The 17,908-nt window shown below is 32.8% G+C and overlaps 1 protein-coding gene and 1 non-coding gene across 2 annotated transcripts in view; both read left to right on the forward strand.

Moving 5' to 3' along the window:
• MARCHF1 (membrane associated ring-CH-type finger 1) overlaps positions 1-17,908 on the forward strand; it is a 355,296-nt gene that overhangs the window by 66,941 nt on the left and 270,447 nt on the right. The gene's annotated exons all lie outside the window — the stretch shown is intronic.
• On the forward strand, positions 10,351-10,512 carry LOC126005089 (U1 spliceosomal RNA). Its single transcript, XR_007494267.1, has one exon. It is a non-coding gene; the product is annotated as a U1 spliceosomal RNA (small nuclear RNA).

Here is a 17,908-nt window from a genome sequence, read left to right on the forward strand (position 1 = left end):
TTCTCTATACTGTAGTTGACATTTTGAATAAGACAAAATAAAATTAGTTGAAACAAACAAGGTTTCACAACAAAATGTCAATAAATTATGACATACATAAGAATTTGAAACTCTTAATAAACATTTAATATTCTATAATATTCTATTCTATTATATATAACATATTATATTAATATGTTAATATTTTGTAAATATATATTTATATAGTTATATTATATTATAATTCTATTATAATATTCTATAATATACATTTCACTGTTCTTTGTCATAGGTTGCTCTTGAATGAAAAGGCATCATTTTGAAAATAACTTGGTAAAGCAAGTTTATTAATTGTATAAGGTACTTTTTGTGAGTGAGACATTCTTAGTGCATTGCTGGGGGTTGCTCCTGGAAGTGTTTGGGTGCATGTGGTGGGGGAGATTGAAACTGAAAATCCCATATGGGATATGTGTGCAATAGTCCTTTGAGATTCTTCCCATATATTAAGCTTCTATTTGTTAAATATTTATAAATATTCAGTGACTACTACTTTTAGCAGATAGTTTGAAAAAACTTTGTCTCTTTGTTCTCATGTCTTTTCTGTAAATATCAATTCAAACTGTAAGCAAATTAGCAGAGATCATATGCCAGTGCTAGAAAGATATAGAAAGATATACCTAATAGTTGAGTTTTTATTACTTATTATTGTAATTTTGTTCTAATTTTTCTTGTCCTGTTAATCATTCCTGTTGCTCCTAAATAAACAAAATTAGCCCAATATTCATAAGAATTTTTCAAATGATTGTTAAATATGTAAAACTAAAAAGAATTAATATTTCTTATATTGAGAAAAACCTAAATAGCATTATTGCATATTAATTAAGTTTTAAATGTCACACATTTTACTTTGTATAAGAAGCTTGAGTTGGAATGTTTTGCTATTTTATATTATGATTTTTAATTTTTATTTAGTTCATGTAAATTAAAGAAAGCATTTAGTGTCATTTGTTCTTTTAAAAATATAATAAAAATAAATTCTTATGTTATTTTTATTAGATTAGTTTTATGCTATACAATTTATCCGGCAATAGTTTATAAGTATTAGCTATCACTTTATCTTTCCTATGATACAACACATTTTGAATGACTATTTTATTGTTATAGTTAATTAACATAAGTAATTGACTAGTACTACCTCCGTAATGGCTGATTTTCCACAATATCATTCTTTATATATATATTATATTCCTTTGAATATATTTCTAAATATTTTATAGATTTATTTGGTCATATAAAGGAGATATAGAATATGAGGGGGAAACCATGTGTTTATTACTTATTGTCCAATCCATAATACTTCCCAGTAAGCTGGTTCTGTGTTTTCAGTCTTTGATTTTGTACTTCCTGAAGACTACCTCAACAATACAAGAGCAATTTTGAGATCATATATTAAAATATAATTTTTGTCTAGGTCCCCAAAGAACTAATGAAGTACTTTCCCTCCATTTGTCTTCTCAAGTGATAATCAAATGTCTGCTTGTTTGAATCATTATATTTTTTTAGAAAACATTCTATAAAAATTATCAGGATCTTAAATTAAATGAAACCAGTTTTCTCTGATTCTTTCTTGGCCTCCTCAGGAGACTTTCAGGAGACAGAGGAGAAGAGAAGCAGGCAAACAGGCAAAGGCGACAGGCACCTTCATTCTCTCTGCCAGTTGCTAGGCTCACGGCAGGGGCTAGACAGCTCACTCCTTCACAGACAAAGGAGCATACTTCTGGCTGGGACACCCCTGGCCGACAGTCCTTGTTTGGGCTTCCTTAGCCTCCTCAGGAGATTCAGGAGACAGAGAAGGGAAAGAGGCAAACAGGCAAACAGGCAAAGGTGACAGGCACCCTCAGTCTCTCTCCCAGTTGCTAGGCTCACAGTAGGGGCCAGACAGCTCCCTCCTTCACAGACAAAGGAGCATACCTCTGGCTGAGGCACCCTAGGCCAATAGTCCTTGGTGGGTCTTCCTTGGCCTCCTCAGGAGAGATTCAGGAGGCAGAGCTGGCTCCCATTTTTCTCGGTTAAAACATTTTATTCCATCTTACAAATTGACTTTTTTTTTATGTTTCCCAATAAACGAGGAACATATGCTGGGTTCTTGATCTCAATGTAAAATCATATCTTTCCAAATCTCAGACTTACCTGTACTACTTCAATTGCATATTATACTTATAAATAATAGAATTATGATCTGGAGATGTGAGGTGTGGTACCTTGACTGTCTAGACTTGCTACTTCACACCTTCACACCTCACATCATGCATTCACACCATGAGCACTTCTATGAATTCTGTATTACTCTACCAAGATCACACTGAAGGATTTCCTGTCCTCTTATACCTGAAAATAAGAAGCAACAATTCATTATTTGAATTCATTATTTGATTAAAGAATACTTTTAAAACATTATTTTCTTTTTAATTTTATTTTCCATATATTTAAATTTAAACACCAGGATTACAAACATGTTTCTATAAAAGGTACATCCACTTCACTAATACAATTTCCTCTCCACCATTGTCTCCCATTTTCTTCATCCCTCATCCCCTGCCTGTCTTTAAGACAGCTATTTTATTTCCCTCTCTATCATTGTTATGGTAGTTGCTAGTGTAGTTATTTCTCTAAACTGCACTTAGCACTGTTCGTTATAAGCTTCATATCAAAGGCTGCTCCTTCCAGCCCTCATCTCTATTGACTCTGGGTATTATTTTTATACTGTCTTTTATTTTTCTTACATCCCACATAAGAATGATACAATGCTGTGTTAATCTCTTTCACTCTGACTTATTTCACTCAACATAATGCTCTTCATATTCACCCAGGCATAGGCAAATTTAATGACTTGATTTTTTCTAACAGTTGCTTAATATTCCATTGTATAGATGTACCACATTTCTTTAGCCACTCATCTGTTGTCAGCTATCTGAGTTGTTTCCAGATTTTGGCTATTGTAACATTATTTTTCAAATGTCTCATTCACATAAGCCAACTAACAAGTAATAAGGCCCTAAATTTTAAAGCAAAACATTAATTCCTCTCCTTCCAAAATAATTATATCATGAATTTCATTTGATTTATGTATGTAGAGTATTGTTTCATGAACAGAAAATCCATCATTGACTAATGTCTCAAAATGAGCCATGCCACATTCAATTTATAGTAATGGAATTTTTAAAAAGAAGATAAATTAACAATTCTACTTCAGAAAAGAAAAGGAAAAAAGAAATATTGCTGGTCTCATTGGCCAGATATAAGGATTTCTACATGCCCCACTGACCCCCCAAATGTCTTGATAGCTTTTGGTGCTAGACTTTGGGAATATTTTTCTACCTATTGCTATTATCACTTTGGGGAATACTGTGTCCCATTGATTGTGTATTATGGTTTCTTATGATTTACATTTTTAATTCTGAGACTTGTCTTATTTTTAATCACAAAATCTTCTGTAACAAATTTTAGAAAATATATAAGGTTTTATCTAAGAATAGCAATATTTTAGAAAAAATTTATCAGTAATCCTTTGCTTAAGTAACACATTTGGTTACTAACCCATGGACCATACAAAATAAAGACATATTATTTTACCTAAACACAATGTTTCTTTTTCTATAATGACTCACATCCTAAAAAGGAAAAAAATAAACTGAAAACACCAGTTTTTTTAAATATGTGGGAAATATTATGAATAATATACAAATAAACAAGTAAATGTGGCCCTCATTTCTGAAAATAAACCTTTCACAGAATAAGCTGAGTGGATCAGAGAAGATAAATTAAATTGAAGTATGTTTGCACAATTTTCAAGATCTAACAACTAGTCTGTCCTTTTATGTTCATAATAATTTCTTTTTCACTCATTTCTGGCCTAATCTTAAAAGTAATTTTGTATGGTTTATAAAACTTTATACAGTAAGGCAAATATATAAGTAAATAAAAGTTAGATGAAAAGAAAATCTGCTTGAAAAGCGATTTATTAAGCAAAAAGAGAAAGGCTTTGAAGATAGAGAAGAGAGAAATGTTATGCATCTATTTTAAAACATCCAATTGTTCAAAACAAAAATAAAGAAAATAAAGAATAGGTGGTCTTGAATTAAAAAATAGTCTTCTGCAAACTCTGAGAAGTTGCTACCAAATAAAGTGAAAGTTGTGCTAACTTATATAATTTATAATATTTTATTACCTACCCTTTGTAGTTTGCTTATGACAAATATATTGTACAGTGTTTGAGGTGATATAGTACAGTAGGTAGGGCATTTTACTTGGAGGCAGTCACCAAGCTTGATCCCTCACACTCCTTTTGATACCCAATCCTCTCTAGGAATGATCCCAGAGGGCAGAGCCAGGAGTAAGCCCTGAACATTACCCTGTGTGGCATCAAAATCTAAACCAGATTTAAATAATAACAAAAGGAAAAATGAAAAGCTAATGTCTTGCACTATCTTAAATCTTTTTTCATGTATAATCTCTTTGAGAATAGTAAAAAACCTCAAGATGGATATTCAGGACTAGAAGTTGTCATACAATGCAATAACTAACCTCTACTAATGAATTCAAATCTTATCATTTATCTATACTTACATGTTCTCAAAATTTATATGCTCATGACAGCCTTCTTTTCTGAATATACAACAAAGTCTGAAAGAGCTATATTATCTCTGGGAAATTAGAGGGAATTAACAGGAAAATTTAGGGCCTACCTTCTGATTTCACCAACACCTTATTTCATAATCTGATTGGCTTGTTGTTCAGTATTTTTCTCATACTATAATAATATATTCAAATGTTTTCCCAAAAGACATGATAAAGTGTAAGAAAATAATCAGAATCTCAATGATATATTTTTACATGAATAATGACTAATAGAAGAGTATGGGAATGACAGGCATAAGACACTCTGACCATGTTAAGTGTTTAAAAAATGTGATATATAAATATAATACATACCTAGTGTAATATAGATGTTTAAATAAAATACATGTATTATATCTTACATATTAGTCATATTACCTCTGCAGCCTATTCTAGAGCAAAAGCAATTATAGAATCCTATAGTTCTCATATAATGAACAGAAACAATAAAATCAGAAAAACCTCTAAATTGCTTCAGGATTAAAGTAAGTCCTTATTAGAAATAAAGCATAATTATATGTAAACTATTACTTACATTCTTGAAAAGCTCATATGTGAAATGTTACTTGGAGTCTTAAAGTGTCTTTCATCTTATGTGTGAATGAAAGGCACTGATTACTGGCAAGGGTGATTCAGAATTTAAATAAATTGATCTAGTGATCCATATATATTGTTACAAGTGTTATACCCATAAAATCAAAAAGTTTTTTTAATGTGGTCTTTTATTTATTTTTTTTTGCAAAACAGTGATGACCAGGATTAGTAATGAGTAAAAGCTATGTTTTAGTACACAGGTAAAAAAAAAAAAAAGGAGATTTCCAGTTATTTATACAAAACCAACAGAAGTTTAGAGTATAGTAGAGAGAATTTGCATTGCAAGTCGATTACCCTGCTTCAATTCCCAGCATCCATATGCCCTCCTGACCACTTCCAGGAGGTATTCCTGAGTGAAGAGCCAGGAATAATTCCTTAACATCATCAGGGTAGCCCCAAAACAACAAGTAACAGAACCCTTTATAAGAATTAATATTTTGGGAGGGTTGCCACTGAAAAAATGTTGAGTTTTTTTTTTGTATAACTTAATTGTTAAGTTAAATAATCGCCAATTTTTGCCTAACTCACAGTACCATTTTATAATATTTTTAAGTTTCATTTATAAACTTATATACTCTGTATAATATTCTATATAAACATGCTTGGTTAGGTTACTGAACTAACAAAACTATCAGTATATTGTTGTAATGTGAAATAATACTTGGGACATTAGTCTGTTGAAAAGAAAGTAATTATTTTAGGAACATGCCTTTATATTTGTTACTGAGCTGCAAGAAATCTGTTGACTGTTGATTTGTTTGTCTTATTATTGCTTTAATTCAGTGAGCAATTTGAAGCTTTTCTATAAGAATTCATGGTATCATGATCTATCTATATGCTACATATTGCAAGAAATAAACGTTGAGTTACTACAGTATCCCAGAAAAGTAAAAATAAAATTTTGAACTTAATTTACCCAGAAAAAAGCTGGTACAGAAGAGCTCTTAAACAATAAATATATAGTATGCAATTATTTTTGAAAAGTCTTGATGAGTTTAGAATTAATTAGTTTAGTAACTGACTTTACAAACAAAATACTTCTCAGTGCTATATCTGACTTAACACAGAATTACAAAAATAAGATGATGTCAGAGAAATTGGACAATGGGTAGGGTTTGATCCCCAGCATCACAGATGGTCTCCTGAGCACTACTAGGTCTTACCCATGAGTACAAACCCAGGAATAAATCCTGAGCACCAACATATATGACCCAAAAACACAAAAAGAAAAAAGAGAACAGTTAAAATGTATTTTAGAGATAGTTTTGTATTTAATAATAGAATCAAATATATATTTAGAGAAACTTATGAAGAGACTTTCATGTTATCTATTCAGAACTCTTATTTTCAAAATTGTATGGAAAACTTAATGCCTAGATTGTGTTGATTCAGATTGTGGTTGGTTTATAGACACAAAGCACATGAATCAGGTAAAAATCAATCACTGGAAACAAAATTTATGTTACTTTCTCTTTTTTTCTTCATACATTAAATTTAATTTATATCAAAATAAATAATCCCAACAAATGAGCAAAAAAACTGAATAGAAACTCCACCAAATAAGACACATAGATCATAAATAACTACATGAGAAGATGCTCAATATCATTATTCATTAAAAATGCAAATTATATAATTCCACTGTCTACCCAGCAGCATGACTAAAATGAAAAGAACTGAAAAAAACAAGAATTCATCATAGGGGCTGGAGAAACAGCACAGTGGTAAGGCATTTGCCTTAGATGCAGGATGGTGGTTCAAATCCTTTCATCCCATATGGTCCCCCAAGCCTGCCAGGAGCAATTTCTGAGCATAGAGCCAGGAGTAATCCCTGAGCGCTGCTGGGTGTGAGCCAAAAACCAAAAACAAACAAATAAAATCATTATTAAACGTATACATTTTCCAACACATACAAATGTTCATAAATTGATAAATTGTTGGAACTTTCTTGTAAAGTTCAACATACACTTATCACTTTAACCCATCTATTCTACATTTAGATAGTTATCCAAGTAAAATAAAGGTATCTGTGCTCACTTTTAGGAGCACTGGACCACCCAAACCATAAGTCTCTATGAGTCGTTTAAGACCTTTCTACTAATCACCAATTTTTCCTTTTCAATGTTTATCTTGCATTATAAAATAACATATTTCAGAAAGTCAATTAAAAGTAATTTAAAATTTTATGACATAGTATTATTTTCCATACAGGGTCTGGAATATAAAATGTCAAAAAAGTAAAATGGTATTTCTACATGATTCAGTGCTTTTATTCAAGAGAAAAATGGGTATTTAATTTTATTTTCTTAATTATAGAAAGCAAAAAAGAGTTAGATTTATTGCAAGCACAGATACTGTTGGCACAGGGTACATACAGAGTGGACAATCCAGAGAGAAATGGGTACCTCATGATGTTTTTAATTTTTTAATTACATTTTTAATTCATCTATTCAACATAAAAAAATACAAAACAAGTGAGATTGTCTCTCACTTTCAAGAAAACTTTCTTGTGGAGTTTTATATTTTCAATAAATCCTAACCACAGAACTTATATTTGATATTCATTTATTTTCAGAGGAAATAAAAACTTAGCATCATAGAGATAAGCCTGAAACCAAGATATGATTCATTGATTGAAGCTTGAAAGAAGAAAGTACTTTGACTCAGATGTAAATACTCTCTAGTTAGAAAATCTATGTATTTTCTCTTTAATTATTTTGGTGGGAGAGCAGTTATATCCTTCCAATGGTGCTCTTAGTTTACTCCTGTTGGTGCTCCAGAGACCATATGTGATTTCAAGGATAGAATCAGTGTTGGCAGCATACAAGACCATTTCCTTAAAACCTGTACTAACTCACCAATCCCTTATCTTTTTTCTTTAAAGATGATTTATAAAGGATTATCTTTGCAAAGTGTTCAATTATAAACCAAGAGATTAGTTTCAAAGCATTCTTAGAGAGAAGGTAATGCATATTTGACAAAATAGAGTCAGAATCTATTCTGTTGTCTCAAATTTACTGTTCTATCTCAAATTTACTATAATAGAAAATCAATACACTCAATGCAAACTTATGTCATTATTATTGGTATGAATAGTATATACAAACCTTTATGAAATGATATCAACAAAGCATCTTAATTCTTCATTTATTTCTTATATAATTTAACTAATTTATTTTTATATTTCTTTATTTTCATATTTTATCAAATTATATTTATTATATAATTTTACTATTTTAATAGAAACTAAATTGAGACTTTTTCTAGAAAATAATGTGAACAGTTTTTAGATAATTACTGTAAGATTAAAACAAATTGCTAATTTCCTTTTCACAGTCTCTCCTCTTCCTCATCCAAGTCTGTATCCATCACACTCTCAAGAATTGTAACCTTGTTACCGGAGCGGTGACGCAGCAGTAAAGTGTTTGCCTTGTACGTGGCTAAACTAGGATGAACCGAGGTTCTATCACTGGTGTCCCATATGGTTCTCCAAGCCAGGAGCGATTTCTGAGCCCATAGGCAGTAGTAACATCTGAGCATAAGTGGTTTTGGTCAAAAATAAAACAAAACAAAACAAAACAAAAGAGAAAAAAAGATATGTAACCTAAAGCAGTACCTTTGCCAGTAAAGTGCTTCATCTCCCCTTCTCACTGCACCACTGCATCTTCTAATGTGAACACCTTATCTATCAGTGGTCCTCAAACTATGGCCCGCGGGCCACATATTGTATTTGTATCTGTCTTGTTTCTTCATTGCAAAATAAGATATATGCAGTGTGCATAAGAATTCGTTCATAAGTTTTGTTTTTACTATACTCAGACCCTCCAATGGTCTGAGGGACAGTGAACTGGCCCCCTGTTTCAAAAGTTTGAGGACCCCTGCTAGATCAAGTGCAAATACCTCTCCCTTTTGTTGACTAAACACTGTAGATGTCTTTAAATTATCCCAAATTTCTAATGTCTTCCCTTTTCCTTTTGTTCTTTTTCTATCTTCTTAGATTTGCCATTTTGTCCTTATAAACATTCTTGTTTATCCAAAACAGAGCTCTTCTCCTTGCATTCATATTATTATCTTAAAATAAGCTCATTAAATCATTTAATCTATCCTCAAAAGTTGTATATGTTCTATAAAGTCTCTCCTAAATTTTGCACTGTTCAATGCACTCCTTAAATATTAAAGAACTGAGTTTAAAATAATCAGGATCCAGTCACTGTGTGCAGACTCCTTTAATGTTTACATGATGAAAATGTTAATGCTCACATATTCTTTCAATTGAAAGAATTGTATTAAAATTAAACTATAACAAGTTTTTTCTAGGAATAGTGAAGTACATAATATTGAAAAACAACAACAAAGACATGTTTATCCTATTTTCATCCACAAAGAAAAAATACATAAAGACAACAAACAGAAAGTATTGTGAGTAAAGCAAGTAAGATAAGCATGATTAATTAATGTTTTATTATGTGATGCTTGTGTAAGAATAGGAAAGAATATGAAAATAGTAAGAATATATAATCAATCATCCACATGTTGCATAGAAGGAGGTTTAGGAAGCTAAATGATGCAAAACTATTAATCAGGTGTGATTGCATCGTAAAGTGATTTTATCGTAAAGATAAAACCAGAGCTATCTACATTACCCTCTAGGAAATAGTATGGATATAAAATGTTCACCAGTAATAAGACTCAGCAGAGATGTGATATATGACTTTTTTAAAAAGGAAATTTTAGGTGGACTTTGAATAAATTCCAAATCTCCCATTTAACAGTTAAAAAGTAATCCAATTTTTTGAGAACCAATTTCTCTTTTTAAAACATGGTAAAAAAAAATAGGAACAGAGCGATAGTATAATAGGTAAGATATTTTTGTTTTCTGCAGCTGACCCAGATTTGATCCCTGATATCTCATGATCCCTTAAGCCTACCAGGAATGAACCCTGAGTGCAGAATCAGGAGTTAAGTCCTAAGGATCAAAGATTATGGCCCAAAAAAAAAAAACAAAAAAAAATGGGGGAGGGAGGGAATAATTTTGTTAAATAAGAAGAGAACAAAATGTCAAACATATAGAGAATATTGAATTGAAAATGTTAATTATTTGTACTTACCTGGCAGGGGAGATACCATGATCACAAAGGTGGTTTCCCCAGGGCTAGGCTCACCCATTGCACTCCGGGTGTGCTGACTCCTGAGATTTCCCCAAGTGTGGGATACTTGACTGCATAATTTGTGGTAGTGGGGGCCTGCATTTGCACTCTCCCCTGAATAAAAAAGAAAAAAATGTTAATTATGATCTAATCTACAGTTTTCAATATGGCATTTCAGTTTCTCTCCAGAATAATATTTTATTCGGGATCAGATCTCTGTAATTGTGAAATCATTGTTTTTATTTTATTTTGGATACTCTGGTTTCTAAATCTCTGACATCACACTCTCCACTATAGTTTCTGCTCCCCTTTATCATTATACCAGTGAATCTCACCATCACACATACATGTTCCTCCTCTCCATGGTAGGATTCTTACTGAAGAGCAGTTCTTAGTTATTGTTGACTTTGGACATGGTTATCCTCCTACTTTTATTCCTTATTTACACACATGAGATCATTGTTTCTTTTCTTCAGTATGATAATAACAAGATTCATCTACATAGCAGTACATTTAATAATTTTCTTTTCTTAATTCTAAGTCATATTGCATTGTGTACACATACCATTGTTTTTTTTTGTTTTTGTTTTTGTTTTTGTTTTTGTTTTTGCCCAGTCCTCTCTCTTGACTAATGGGGTCACTTTTAGACTGACTATTGTGAATAGACAAAAATCAAAGGAATTCAGATGACATTTCTAAATATGTTTTTTTTGACATTGAATCACGTGACAATAAGTGAAATTGCTGGTTTATATGGGACTCAATTACATTACATTACAATCACTCAATTACATTACAATTTTGTAAGAAAAGTTCGATTCTTAGTTTTTTGAGAAATGTTCATATTATTTTCCAAAAGAATGAACAAGTCAATATTTTCACCAGAAGCAGAAGATCAGGGACATGTTTTCCTCACATGTACACTAGAACTGCTCATTTTTGTTCTTTATGATGTGTGCCAGTCTCACCACTGTGAGATGATCTTTCTCTGTTTGTTTGAATTGAATTTCTCTGATGATAAAAAGGCAGATTAATTTTCATTCCCATTTGGCCATCTATATATATGTATATTGTTTTTATTCCTATTTGGCCATCTATATACATATATACATTGTTTTTATGCAAGTTTCTGTTCATCATTTCCCTAATTTTTGATAGGGATTTTTTCTTTTAAAATTTTATCAGTGCTTTAATATTTTGGATATTATTCATGTAAAAAATGAGTCATGGACAAATATGATATCTAAGTCTGAGTATTAACTTTGTATTTTGGTGGTTTTACCCTATAGAATCTTCTGGGTTTTTTTTTTTTTTGGCTTTTGGTTTTTGGATTTTGAGTCACACCCAGCAGCACTCAGGGTTTACTCCTGGCTCTATGCTCAGAAGTCACTCCTGGCAAAAGCCTTACCTCCATGCTATCTCTCTTGCCCCCATCTAGAATCTTCTTAATTGGATTACAATCCATTCATCTTTGCTTCTGCTTGCATGGCCAACAACATTGAATCATTGACAATAATTGTGGAAACTATTAATAGTGGGCAATAATGGATATGTATTTATATACATACATATATATGTAATTATAAAGTCAGCTGAAAATTTAAAAAAATACTGTTTCTAAAGTAGTTGTAATTCTAACTTCATGAGAGCCAAATGAAACATTTGTTTTAAGAGACAGCATCAATGATTTTTGTATATTTTAAATACATATATTAACATATAATAAAGGAAATAGAGAAACTCTTTACTATTGAATATTTCAGATTACTCTCAGAATAGACTTTTCTCAAAACAATGTTTAAAATATAAAAACTATTTCTAAATATACTCCATTGGAATTTGAATTCAGGGGAAATGGAAACTTTTGTGTATAAAACCTTGACCAACTTGAATTCTTTAAAACTAATATTTTACACTAAGCCTAAAGCAGAGGATATTTTGTTTTGTAATTATACAGATAATGTAGTTGTGGTAGAAGTATATGTTTTTATAAGTGGATAAGTCTAAAACCAAACCTAAACCCATGCACTATTAATGGAGAGTTGCTGTGACTAAGGAGACTCATGGGCAAGATATAAATATTCCCACTCACTGGTTCATGAAGCTGTGTGCACCAGGGTGAAAAGTGTGAAGGACAAGAACAATGTCCCAAGGATATTCAAGCCATAAAACATAACCAATGAGGTGTCACCTATCATTTTTTGTCAGCCTCATATTTCATAATATCTTACCCTTCTTACCCTATAATCATGTCTGAGGAAAGATAGAAGCACTTTCTCTCAGTTCTGTAGTTTTTAAATATCTTATCATGAATATCCTAACAAAACCATTACTTTTACACAGGCAATGACAATATTTTTCTTCAGATCCAATGGGATTGGATAAAATCATGTCATCTTTTACATCTTAGAAATCTCTAAATTAATTTCAGAAATATCATCCCATATTTAAAATCTTACTGCTTGAAGGTGTTATTTCCTTTACTCCATTTTACAGTGAAATAAGAAAGCAATTGGTAGGAAATTCTTTTTTTAGGTATGTGCTTTACTGGGCTCCCTTGCAAATTAAAAAAAAACAACAACACTGTTTCCTTTCTGAGCAACCTTCTGAAGCAAGACATTCCTTCCTTTTTGCTCCATTGATTTCAGGAAAACTTCCAATTTCTATCTTCTACCCTGTTCTTGTATGGATCACAGAATTTCCATCTCCTGCTGGGTTTCTCTGCTGTTCAAGAAAATTATGTTTTGTTTTGTTTTCTGTTAAACTCTGTATTAGAACTGTTCCAGGTGCCCTATTGAAACCTTGCCATTCACCTCAGAAAATTAAATGCTTATTTGACATGTAAAATAGAGGTTCTTGGAGATTCTGCATAAGTAGTCTTCTGTTTTTACCAGCACACCCCTCTGCTTGATTTCCTGTTCTGTCAGTAGAGATTCATCACTCTAATGACTCTTAATGGTATATGGAGTTCTAAATATTCCTTCAAGATTCCCCACCTCTGGCATAAACCCATTGGGAATTAATAGTTAAATATTACTTGCATAATTATGTCACTGAATAGATCAGTGGACTTTTTATAAATGGTAATCTTAGAGGTTTAAAGTAGTATTTCTCAACCATTTTCTGAACACAGCCCATTTTTGACTTTATTTTCTTCCTTGGAAACCACCTGTCCTACTGTTGGACCCCTAGTTTTGTTCTGTGATTCTCCATTTGAACGATTTTTACATGTTTACCACTGGAATATCCTAGAGGTCCAGGGAGGATCATTTGCTCTAGTTGAAGAAAGAGGACCTAAATCATAATAGCCCTGTGTCAGAGTGTTTTCTCTGGCTAGTGTCTGAAGAAAAGAAAAAATAGTAAAAATATTAGGATCAGAGGGAATTCAATGATTATGGCACTTGTCTTGCATTCTGCTAAACCCAAGGTGTTCTCTAACAATCTTTGGGCGTGACCCACAGAATTTAAAAAAGAAAATGCGATAATGAATTCATCATGATTAAGAACAATGAAGCATAAGTTAGGGCTTATATTTCTAAAAAATCTCCCAAGTGACGTTTCTGCTTCTTATCTACAGTTGTTTTTTGAATATAATTAATATTTAATACGAAGTTATAAATGCATGACTGGCTCTATTGAAATAGATAATTAATCTCAAGTGTCATTTTGTCAGACATTTATCAAGAGTTGTTGATGAGTAACTCTAACAGTTCTATTAGTTTGATGATTCAAGTATTAAATGAGAAACTGGAAAATATGTTTTTTTTTTACCTACCTTTAAATAATTGCCTAAGTTGAAACTATATTATAAAGAAATAGTTATCAACACAGCATGGTACTGGAAAAAAGAAAACTTTCTGAGTCAGAAGTATGTACCCAACAACAAATCCCCAATCCATGGTGAACTAATTTTTGACAAAGCAATTAGTTACATGACATAGAATAGTCTCTTCAACAAATGGTTCTGGGAAAACTGTATAACCAAATGTCACAAAATGAAACTAATCCATTTCTCACTTTATACAAGTCAATTCAAAGTGACTTTTAAATAAGATCCAAATATATAATATACATTGAGGAAAAATTGCCAAAACACTACCAAGATTAGGAGCTCCAATATGTTTGAACAGTATGACTCTAATAGCAAAGAAACTTTCTCAAAGAAAACATTGATAGCCAAAATGCATCTAAAACTGCTCTTCATCAAACACAACTAAAAGAAAGGCTGGAGTAGTGAGGCAAGCAGTAGGGTGTCTGCCTTGCCCGCGCTAACCTAGAATAGACCTTGGTTCAATCACCAAGCATCCCTTATGCTCCCCCAAGCCAAGAATGATTTCTGCATGCATTGTCAGGAGTAACCCCTGAGTGTCACTGGGTATGGTCCAAACAAAACAAACAACAACAACTAAAAGAAAAATAAATGAAACAATATCAAATCAGAACATTTCTGCATGACAAAAGAAATATAGACTAAAATTAAAAGAGACCCTACTCAGTGGTAGAAATGATTTTCACTTAATGTATCATATAAAGGTTTAATATCTAGGACATTTAAAGTACCTACTAAATAAACATGAACCAATTCAATAATTTCATAAAAATTGGGAGAGGAAATGACTAGATACTTTTCTAACAACTTAGTCTACTTATCTTAGACATCAGAAAATGTGCTCATCATCACTTGTTATCAGGAAATTAAAATGACAATGAACTATCACTTCACACTAGTGAGACTGGAATATATAAAAAGTATAATGAAGGGCCTGAGCTATAGACAGCTGTATGGCATTTACTTGCACGTGGCCGATCCAAGATGGACTTTTGTTCGATCCCCAGCATCCCATATGGTCCCCCAAACTAGCAGCAATTTCTGAGTGCATAGCCAGGAGTAACCACTGAGTGTCATCGGGTGTGGCCCCCAAACAAACAAACAAACAAACAAACAAAAAGTATAATGAAGACAACATAATAATACAGCAGGTAAGGCACAGCTTTCTGTGCATCTGACCCAATTTTGAAACCTGACAAGCCATATGATTTTCCAAGCCCTCCAAAAGTGGTCCCTGAGCCCAGAGTAAGAAGTAAACTCTGAGTACCACCAGGTCTGGCACAGAACAAATGAACAAAAATTCTAGAAACAACGAATGTTTTGGGCGATGTGGGCAGAAAAAGAGATCTCCCATGTACAGCTTGTAAAAATGTTGTCTGGTTTCATATCTAAAGAAAATAATATGAAAATTCCACAAAACCTCATTCAGCTTCCATGTCATCCAGCAATCTCATAGCTTAGAGTCTACATTCCAAGATACAAAAAGCATTCACCCAAAATTTATGTGTACATTATGTTTGTTTCAGTGTCTTTTGCCAATAGCATGATTATGGAACAATCTGGTATCCAATGACAGAAGAATCTATAATGACATTGTGGTAAATTTATAACATGAAATTCTACACTGACATAAGGAATCATGAAATTATGAATTTTTGTGCAACTTAGACAAAACTGAAGTTGCTCAATTAAAGTGAATTACCGTATTTTCTGGCATATTAGATGACTGGGCTTCTAAGATGATCCTCTACTTTTCCTGTTAAAATATAGGGCTTGGGTTATATTTGCCATACAAGACTACCTCTCTTTTAATGCACACCAAATGGAAATGAAAAAAATATAAGAGAAAAAGAGAACTCTCAAAGGTTAACAGTATATGTTTAATAAAGCTAGACTTTGGAGTGCCAACAATCATTTTACATTTGTGATTTGTAGTGAGTGACTGATTTTTTTTAATTGTGATCTACATTGAGAGCAGGGAGGGGGAGTCCTCCAAAAGCAGCTGGCTGGGGTGCAGTGATTAATAGGTCACCTAAAGGGAGACAGAGCGCCTCCTGTGTCCCATAAAACCTGAACAGAGGACTGAGTACCAGAAAGCAGCATACCCAGAGGCTAGATGAGATGCAGTGCTCGATAACAGCTCCTCTGTGTGCCCTGAAAGGACTGAGCACCAGAAAGCCGCATACCAGTGATGAAAACCGGCTGCTGGATGAGATGCAGTTCTTGATAACTCAGCTCTTCTGCGTGCCCTGAGAGATGAATAGGACAAGCAGAGGACTGAGTGATGATGCCTGGCAGCTGGATGGGATGCTATGGTAAGATGGGGCAGATCACTCATCTCTGATGCTGGACTAAGTTTCAGCATACCATATACCACCATATAAAGCGACTCCCAACTTTTATGACGTTTTTTGGGGGGTAAAAAGTCGTCTTATACACCGGAAAATACAGTAAGTCAGAAAGAGAAAAATAAATGTCACATGTCTTCACTATTCTGTAGATTATGGAATGAAAGTTATCCAAGATTACAAATCTTTAGATTACAAAAACAAAAATGCCAAAGATTGATAAAAATAAAAGGGGGCAAGCACAAATGAGAGGTCGTCTGCAAATATGAAAAGGGCAAGGGACAGGAACTTGGGTTCATCTGCAGTACAGATCCAAGGACCTATTTATATACATATATCTAAACCACTAGAAAAACTACTGAAACTATGTTTTTCAAACCATATTTTTAGAAATTAAACTTAATTTGGAAAACTATATTTAATTATTGTAAGTACCTCTGTAAATCATTTTTAAATAAAATTTTAGGCGCCGGAGAGATAGCAGGGAGGTAAGGCGTTTACCTTTCATGCAGAAAGACTATGGTTGGAATCCCGGCATCCCATATGGTCCCCTGTGCCTGCCAGGGGCTATTTCTGAGCATAGAGCCAGGAGTAACCCCTGATCACTGCCGAGTGTGACCCAAAAAATCCTCAAAAATAAATAAATAAAATAAAATTTTAAAATATAAAGAATTTTAAAGATAAATATCTTTGATATATACAGATACAGATTCTGAACAAAATCCTAGTGAATTAAACATAATGTACTAAATAGATCACATATCATCAACAGGTATGATTGATTGCAGAGATGCAAGGTTAGTTCAATATATGAAAATAAATTGTTCTATATCAGATCAGTAGCAAACAAGATCAAGACAAAGCATGACAGAATGAATGGCCTTTCGATAAGTAAAGAAAACAGGCCTTATCATTCACTAAATTTATCTACATACATGAATTTAAGATGCATACTCACATTAAATAGTTATAGCCTTATACATTATTGAAATAAAAAATTTAATGCAATTTAAGATCCGGTTTATTTTGTTTTTTGTTTTTTTTTTTGGGGGGGGGGCCACACCCGGTGATACTCAAGGATTACTCTTGGCAATGTGCTCAGAAATAGTTCCTGGCTTGGGGGACCGTATGGGATGCTGGGGATCTAACCACTGCTCGTCTCCTAGGATAGCACACACAAGGCAGATGCCTTACGACTTGTGCCACGGCTCCAGCCTTAAGATCCAGTTTTGGGGGCTGTACCCAGAAGATTCCACATGCCAGTTCTTCTGTTTCCTTCAGCTGGTATGTTAGGGGCTCTGGGCAGGACAGCTAGCCATAGGCCCCCTGGGCTG

This window comes from Suncus etruscus, chromosome 3, assembly GCF_024139225.1.
Source record: "Suncus etruscus isolate mSunEtr1 chromosome 3, mSunEtr1.pri.cur, whole genome shotgun sequence".
Classification (NCBI taxonomy): Eukaryota; Metazoa; Chordata; class Mammalia; order Eulipotyphla; family Soricidae; genus Suncus; species Suncus etruscus.